Source organism: Triticum urartu, chromosome 3, assembly GCF_003073215.2.
Source record: "Triticum urartu cultivar G1812 chromosome 3, Tu2.1, whole genome shotgun sequence".
Lineage (NCBI taxonomy): Eukaryota > Viridiplantae > Streptophyta > Magnoliopsida > Poales > Poaceae > Triticum > Triticum urartu.
The window spans coordinates 46,249,892-46,259,422 of record NC_053024.1 but is presented as its reverse complement, the minus strand read 5'-3'; positions in this window follow the sequence as shown (position 1 = coordinate 46,259,422).

Here is a 9,531-nt window from a genome sequence, read left to right as displayed (position 1 = left end):
GAGGCCTTGGACCCTTGCGAAGCCTGCGGAATGCAGACGACGCCTGTGGTGTTGGAGTGGGCTGGGCCTCATTGTCTTCTTCCTCTTGGGGGTGATCCGCCCATGACGCATCTTGTGCAATTGGCGTCAGAGGATGACCAATGCTGATGAGTTCTCTTTGTTCATTCTGAGGAAGGGCTGCATAATCTTGTACATTTTCCTGATGACCAATGTCTTCAGCAGCAATGGGGTCGGCTGCTGGTATGTCTTCAGCTTCAGGAGCCTCTATGGAAGCAGGCTCATGAACTGTCAGTTGTCGTTCTGCGTTGGGGTGAACCATAGAGATAGGTTCAACTATCAAGGGCTCTGTGGGAGCAGCCCGAGATTTCTTGATCTTTCGCTTATTCTTGCTGGGAGCAGTAGGAGAGGCTTCAGAGATTTTCCTCTTCCTGGCTTCAGCCTCAGCAGTTCTTGTCTTCTTGAGCTCTGAAGCTGTTGACCGGCTCTTTGTCTTCGAGCCAGTCGTTGCAGTTGGGGAGACAATTGGAACTGCATCTTGCCTAGGTGCCTCTGGTTCAGCCATAGCAGGCTTTTTCTTCTTCTTCGCGGCCATCTTGGGGTCGATGCCAGGACGCCCAAGTGCCTTACGCTTCTCAGCCTCATTGTAGGCTTGTACACATCTTTCAAACAAAGACTTCATCCGCTCACGTGAGCCCTGAGCTTCTGCACGCTTCTTTAGAAAATTTTCCTTGAGCTCATGCAACATGGTCTTGAAGCTCTTTACTTCTTGCACGCTGAGCTTGGCCATATTCTTCTTGAACTGAGCCTTTTCATGATCAATTTTCTGCTTCAGTTCAACAATGCGCTGGGCAATGGCAAGTTCTGAAGCAATTACGCCTTGGAAGGCGACGCTGAGGCCAACAGGCAGCTGCAGATCGTCGAAGCTTATGTTCGGTGTGGCAAACCATTCGTCGATGAAGTTGTGGATGATGGCGACATCAAAGAGAGGCAAATTGTTGAAGATCTCAGCTTCTTCTTTGCTCTTGATGAGCTGCTCTAGAGCGTCATCTTCAAGATCTTCATCACTTGACAGATCAATGGCTTCGCTGCGCAGAATGGCAGCAGCTGTGAGCTCTTTGCTGGTGTGTGGCTGGGGCACCTTGTCCTTCAGGGGCTTGGAGACTTGGGATACGTCTTCAGACTGCACACTGTCTTCAGGAGGTGCAGCTGCCAATGGCTTCGCCCTTGAGATTTTTGATGAAGGGGCCGGCTTTGAAGCTTTTAGCTTCTTCGACTGCTTTGGCTTCGGTACAGCAGGAGCTTCATCAGACTCAGAGTCAGCTGGAGGGTCATTCACGGCAGTCCCTTGGACTAAGATGTGGGTGATGAGGCCCTCAAGGTTGGCAAACGGACCGATGATATTGGGTTCTGCGTAGTGTGTGCCATCTGCCCTTGGTGCGGAGGGGCCAGGTTTGAAGTCTAACCCAAATTTCTTCTTGTTCTGCTTCGCTGATTGTTGGGCAAACTGGAAGTTGCGCTTGAACAGATTGTCGTCACGACACCAGAGGAGTGACGACGGATGCGCATCATCAGGCTATGGTCCTCGGACCATGCATGGGTAGAAGCCTTGAGCAATGGCTTCATCTCTGGTCCTGGGTATGAGATTCTTGTAAAGGATGTCCCCCCATGGTCTCTTGATGGCACATTTCTCAGCATACTCCTGGGTGACGAAGCGGTATTTGAACCATTGTTCTGCCCAATAGCGTCGAATCCATTGGATTCGGGTCTTGCGCTGCCCATAACTCTCTTCTGGATCTGCTTTATACATTTCTGCCAGGTCTTCAGGCAGATCTTTGGAAGTTCCTTCTCGTCACTGTCTGCCCCGTTTCCTTGCTGCTGCTTCTGAAGCCATAGACTTTAACTTGAAAGGCTTCAAAACTCTCAAAGGCTTCAAAGGCTTTCTTTTGCTGGACCAACAGGAACTGGCTTCAGGAGAATTTATGTGTTGCTGTAGGAATTCTGCAAATGAATGCAGACTATGAGAACCGAAGGATTCTCCCACGGACATGTACCTGTGACAGCATTAAGGTGCGAGGGAAGGGGAAGAGGTCATATGCATTCTCAGAAGGTTTTGAAGATTAATCAGTTTAGAAGACATTGACCTCATCGTGCGAAGACATTCACTCATAGATAAGAAGTTGGTTCCAGATTTGTACGAACCCACAGATCAGTACAAGTGAGGAATCTAACTACTTCATGAAGCACAAGTGAATATACTAGGCATGTTATGAGATGCAGATTGAAAGATCTAACTTGTGTGAAGATAAACTCCTTATGGTAGAAAGTGACAGAACCATGAGATCAAAAGGGGCTGTAAAAAGAAGTTTTATTTACCACACTTGGAACTGCTAGACGGAAGTGAGAGATGATGCCGAGCAGTTCAGTCCTCCGTGCCCTAACTTGGCGACGGAAGACACCTACGGCGACGGCGGAGAGAACGATGTCCACGGTCGGCGTGAGGACGGCGTAGGAGAGGTTGCGGCAGCGAAGCGCTTCGTCACCGGCGTTGTCGAGAGCTAGCGGTGGCGCTAGGGTTCGTGCGAGGGTGGAAGAAGGAGATAATGACCGCGGTAAGTGTGAATTTACAGGCTCAGGGGCAGCACTGTGCTATTACACAGGTGCCCATGGCGATTCGCATCTGAGGAACGCGTGGCCAGTTTGCGGAAGTTTTGGGTCTGTTCCACGTCCCACGCACGCCTGGATTGTCGGGCGGTCGTTCCTGCTTCTCCGGATTTTATGTGGAGGAATGAGCATTGAAAACGGACTTTATGGTTGTCTCTATATCTTCTGCTGACAAGGACGCAGCAAAGACATTTGACAGTTTCAATAGAATGCATATGACTTGGAGAGATAGAATTTGAGATAGAAAGCATAGAGAGATTAGGGTTTGATCACATTCACTTAGTTCAAAAGATTCAACCAAGAAGACATAGCTATAAGTGAATGCTGTAGAGGACAGAACACTAGTATGTATACATCTATCTAATCAATGTAGTGAAGATAATCATGAAAATATGTTGAGTTCGAAGCCAAATCAAATGTGAAGACATTGCAAGGTAACGCCATGAGTGAAACACTTCAAAACAGAACATTTGGTGGTGGCGTTACCCACCGTATAGGAAGTATTAGACCCAGACACGACGCACAATTATCGTGGCGCTCTGAAGTCAAATTCCACATTAATGTATTCACACTTAGAATGTATGTCTTCATTGATTTGAAGACATACTTCACTTCGTGTGTTGCACATCTAAGTCATCAATATGCATAAGGGTTAGGATGTGTGCCTGATCACAGGACATTTGAGGATTCCAGGATATTTAGCTCACACTGTAACTTGCAAAACCTCTTCTCATCCAAGGGCTTGGTGAAGATATCTGCCAGTTGTTCTTCAGTGTTGACGTGTATGATATCAATGTCTTCCTTCACAACATGATCTCTGAGAAAGTGATGACGAATTTCAATGTGCTTTGTCTTCGAGTGTTGAACTGGGTTGTTCGCAATCTTGATGGCGCTTTCGTTGTCGCAGTAAAGTGAGACTTGCTTCAGATGAATACCATAGTCCTTGAGTGTTTGCTTCATCCACAGAAGCTGAGCGCAGCAAGATCCAGCAGCAATGTATTCAGATTCAGCAGTGGAGAGAGATACACAGTTCTGCTTCTTTGAAGACCAACATACAAGTGATCATCCCAGAAAGTGACACGTGCCTGATGTAGACTTGCGATCAACTTTGTCACCAGCATAATCAGCATCCAAAAATCCAACCAAATCAAACTCTGAGCCCTTTGGATACCATAATCCTAGAGTTGGGGTGTGAGCCAAATATCGAAGAATTTGCTTCACAGCTAAGTGATGCGACTCCTTTGGTGCCGCTTGAAATCGAGCACACATGCAAACACTAAGCATAATATCTGGCCTAGATGCACATAAATAAAGCAAAGAACTAATCATGGAGCGGTATACCTTTTGATCGAACTCTTTACCATTGTCGTCAGGACCTAGATGATGTTTGGCTGGCATTGGTGTTGTGAAGCCTTTGCAGTCTTGCATACCAAACTTCTTCAGGCAATCTTTGAGATACTTCTCTTGAGATATGAAGATGCCATTGCGTTGTTGTCGTATTTCAAGACCAAGGAAGAACTTCAGCTCCCCCATCATGGACATCTGATATTGCTCTTGCATCATATATCCAAACTCTTCACTGTACTTCTGATTGGTGCAGCCGAAGATAATGTCATCCACATATATTTGGCACACAAACAGTTCACCATCATATGTCTTCGTGAAAAGAGTGGGATCCAGGGAACCAGGTATGAAGCCTTTGCTCTTCAGGAAGTATTTGAGTGTCATACCATGCCCTAGGGGCTTGTTTGAGACCATACAGTGCCTTGTTGAGCTTGTATACAATGTAAGGATGTTTTGGATTTTCAAAGCCAGGCGGTTGTGCAACATACACTTCTTCTTCAATCTTGCCATTGAGAAAGGCACTTTTCACATCCATTTGATATAGAAGTATGTTATGATGATTTGCATAAGCCAGCAGAATGTGTATGGCTTCAAGCCTAGCCACGGGAGCAAATGTTTCATCGAAGTCAATGCCTTCCACTTGAGTATATCCTTGAGCAACGAGACGAGCTTTGTTTCTGACAACTTGACCATACTCATCTTGTTTGTTGCGGTATATCCATTTGGTGCCTATTATGTTGTGCTTCTGTGGATCAGGACGCTTAACCAGTTCCCATACATTATTCAGCTCAAACTGTTGAAGCTCTTCTTGCATAGCTTGAATCCATTCAGGTTCCATGAAGGCTTCTTCAACTTTTTTGGGTTCTGAAATTGATACGAATGCGAAGTGCCCACAGAAATTTGCTAGCTGAGTTGCCCTTGAACGAGTGAGTGGACCAGGTGCATTGATGTTGTCAATTATTCTGTCAATCTGCACTTCATTAGCAACACGAGGATGTACAGGGCGAAGACTTTGCTCTTGCTGATCTGCGTTGTTGTTGGGAGGAATGTCTTCAGGCTGAGCATTGTCTTCATGTTGATCCGGTGCTGAGATGATAAGTTCTTCTTCAGGATGAGCTTCAGAAGGTATAATCTCTCCAGTTCCCATAAGCTTGATTGATTCACTAGCTGGAACTTCATCTAGCACATTTGGCAGTTGCTCTCTTTGTGAACCATTTGTCTCATCAAACCGCACATCCACTGTTTCAACCATTTTGTAATGGAAGAGATTGAAGACTCTGTAGGAGTGTGAATCCTTTCCATATCCTAGCATAAACCCCTCATGTGCTTTTGGTGCAAACTTTGAGGTGTGGTGTGGGTCCTTGATCCAGCACCTTGAGCCAAATACTCTGAAGTAACTGACATTTGGCTTCTTGCCAGTTAGGAGTTCATAAGATGTCTTGTTCAGAAGCTTGTGAAGATAAACACGATTGATTGTATGGCATGCTGTGTCAATGGCTTCAGTCCAGAATTTTCTTGGAGTCTTGTATTCATCTAGCATCGTTCTGGCCATCTTAATGAGTGTTCTGTTCTTGCGTTCGACGACGCCATTATGCTGTGGCGTGTACGGAGCTGAGAATTCATGTGTGATGCCCAAGGTATCAAGATATGTATCAAGGCCAGTGTTCTTGAATTCAGTGCCATTGTCACTTCTGATGTGTTTTATCTTGGCACCAAAATTGTTCATGGCTCGATTGGCAAAGCGTCTGAAGACATCCTGCACTTCAGTCTTGTAAAGGATTATGTGCACCCAAGTATATCTAGAGTAATCATCAACAATCACGAAGCCATAGAGGCAAGCAGTAGTAGTGAAAGTTGAGTAGTGAGTGGGACCGAAAAGATCCATGTGGAGCAGTTCGAAGGGTTGAGTAGTAGTCATGATTGTCTTCGAAGGATATTTTGCCCTTGTCATCTTCCCTGCTTCACAAGCACCGCATAAGTGATCTTTCTTGAACTTGACGCCCTCGATGCCTATGACATGCTTCTTCTTCGCAAGGGTGTGGAGGTTCCTCATGCCAGCATGCCCAAGCCTCCGATGCCAAAGCCAGCATTCTGAAGCTTTTGCAAGAAGACATACTGCAAGTTGTGTCCCTGCTGAGAAATCTACCACATACGAATCATCTTTCCGATACCCTTCAAACACTAGAGACTTGTCAGATTCCATTAGTACTAGGCAACGATATTTTCCAAACATTACGATCATGTTCAAATCGCAAAGCATTGAGACAGACATTAAGTTCAAGCCAAGGGATTCAACAAGCATGACTTTATCCATGTGTTGATCCTTTGAGATTGCAACTCTACCTAGACCCAATACCTTACTTTTACCAATGTCAGCAAATGTGATGTGGCTCTTGTCGGATGGACGTAGGGTTGAGTCCATAAGAAGGCTTCTTTTGCCAGTCATGTGATTTGTACACCCACTGTCAATAATCCATTCTGAAGACTTTGAAGACGCTGGTGTCGTACCCTACAGTGCAGTTAGGGGGATAGGCTTCATGAAGAGAATTGTGAAGCAAAAACATTTGACGAACCAGTGGGTTATGAAAACTTAGATCCAGATTAGGACTAATAGGGAGAGTAGCATGCGATTCAGGAACGAAGTACATAATGATGCCATTCGGGCATTTTATCTTGTGCCCTACAAGATTTTTAAGGTCCCCAGCAATAGCGTCAGAAGATTTTGTTTTTCTGCTGGAGACCTTTCCCTGCAAAAGAGAGTTAAGCTTTCTTAACCACCCACATCTTCAAGGGTGGCTTAGAAGCAATAAGTCTAAGTGCAGCATCTGAGAATTTTGGCTTTGAAGCCTTAGCAAACAGTCTTGCAGGTGGACAATAAAACTCATAGGAATAAGCAGAATAATTTTTGGTCATATGAACATGACGGTTCGATGAACCGCTCTCATATTCATATGCCTGAGTATGGTTTCCCTGCAAAACATTTGTGTTAGTGTGACTCAGGTGAGTCCTCTATTCGTATGAAGCCTTTGGACCGTATGAAGCCTTTGGTCTGAGGTTTGTCTTCTTCAAGTGAGGTGTCATGAAGACATTCACAGGAAGATTTTCCAGACACTTTTTCGGAGCCCAGATCTTCTTCATAGGCGGTCCATTCCTGCAGTTAGTACCAATGTACCTGGAAAACACTTCACCATTCTGATTCTTAAACAGTTTATAGTTTGCATCAAAGGATTCATCAATGATAATGGGGTTAGCACAAGTGAAGCCAGATAAATTGGATGGATCTGCTGAAAGTTCCTTTGCAGCAACCCATGTGGTTTTGGGGTACTGCTCAGGTCTCCAGTAAGAGCCATCTGCATTTATTTTCCTTACGAACCCAACACCCTCTTTCCTAGGGTTTCGGTTCAGAATCTGCTTCTTGAGGACATCACATAATGTCTGATGTCCTTTAAGACTTTTGTACATCCCTATTTCAAGCAATGTCTTCAACCTAGCATTCTCATCAGCAATAGCAGTGGTATCCTCAGCAGAGGGGTTAGTTACCACATCAACAGTTGAAGATATTGTAACAGCAGTAGCAGTGGAACATTCAGCAACAGAAGTAGCATTATCACGCTCAATGCATTTAAGACAAGGTGGTTCAAATCCTTCCTGAGCGGAACTGATCTGTTCGGCGCGAAGTGACTCGTTTTCCTTTTGAAGATCTTCATGAGCCGCTCTCAATTTCTCAAGTTCTTGCTTCCTTTGAAGATAATCATAGGAAAGATTTTCATGAGTTGTTGAGAGAGTATCAAGATGATCTTCAAGTTCCTGATACTTAACTGAAGATTTTTTATGTCTCATAGATAAGAAGTTGGTTCCAGATTTGTACGAACCCACAAATCAGTACAAATGAGGAATCTAACTACTTCATGAAGCACAAGTGAATATACTAGGCAGGTTATGAGATGCAGATTGAGATATCTAACTTGTGTGAAGATAAACTTCTTATGGTAGAAAGTGACAGAACCATGAGATCAAAAGGGGCTGTAAAAAGAAGTTTTATTTACCACACTTGGAACTGCTAGATGGAAATGGGAGATGATGCCGAGCAGTTCAGTCCTTCGTTCCCTAACTTGGCGACGGAAGACACCTACGGCGACGGCGGAGAGGACGATGTCCGCAGTCGGCGTGAGGACGGCGTCGGAGAAGTTGCGGCAGCGAAGCGCTTCATCGCCGGCGTCGTCGAGTGCTAGCGGTGGCGCTAGGGTTCGTGCGAGGGTGGAAGAAGGAGATAATGACCGTGGTAAGTGTGAACTTATAGGCGCAGGGGCGGCACTGCGCTGTTACTCAGGTGCCCCTGGCGATTCGCATTTGAGTAGTACGTGGCCATCATGCGGTATTTTGGGGGCAGTTCCACATCCCACGCGCGCCTGGATTGTCGGGCGGTCGTTCCTGCTTCTTCGGATTTTATGTGGAGGAAAGAGCATTGAAAATGGACTTTATGGTTGTCTCTGTATCTTCTGCTGACAAGGACACAGTGAAGACATTCGACAGTTTCAATAGAATGCATATGACTTGGAGAGATAGAATTTGAGATGGAAAGCATAGAGAGATTAGGGTCCGATCACATTCACTTAGTTCAAAAGATTCAAACAAGAAGACATAGCTATAAGTGAATGCTGTAGAGGACAGATCACCAGTATATATATATATATATCTATATAATCAACATAGTGAAGATAATCATGAAGACATGTTGAGTTCGAAGCCAAACCAAATGTGAAGATATTTCAAGGTAACGCCATAAGTGAAACACTTCAAAATTGAACGTTTGGTGGTGGCGTTACCCACCGTATAGGAAGTATTAGACCCAGACACGGCGCACAATTATCGTGGCGCTCCGAAGTCAAATTCCACATTAATGTATTCACACTTAGAATGTATGTCTTCATTGATTGAAGATATACTTTACTTTGTGTGTTGCACATCTAAGTCATCAATATGCATAAGTGTTAGGATGTGTGCCTGATCACAGGACATTTGAGGATTCCAAGATATTTAGCTCACACCGTAACTTGCAAAATCTCTTCTCATCCAAGGGCTTGGTTAAGATATCTGCCAATTGCTCTTCAGTGTTGACGTGTATGATATCAATGTCTTCCTTCACAACATGATCTCTGAGAAAGTGATGACGAATTTCAATGTGCTTTGTCTTCGAGTGCTGAACTGGGTTGTTGGCAATCTTGATGGCGCTTTCGTTGTCGCAGTAGAGTGGCACTTGCTTCAGATGAATGCCATAGTCCTTGAGTGTTTGCTTCATCCAAAGAAGCTGAGCGCAGCAAGATCCAGCAGCAATGTATTCAGATTCAGCAGTGGAGAGAGATACACAGTTCTGCTTCTTTGAAGACCAACATACAAGTGATCGTCCCAGAAAGTGACATGTGCCTGATGTAGACTTGCGATCAACTTTGTCACCAGCATAATCAGCATCCGAAAATCCAACCAAATCAAACTCTGAGCCCTTGGGATACCATAATCCTAGAGTTG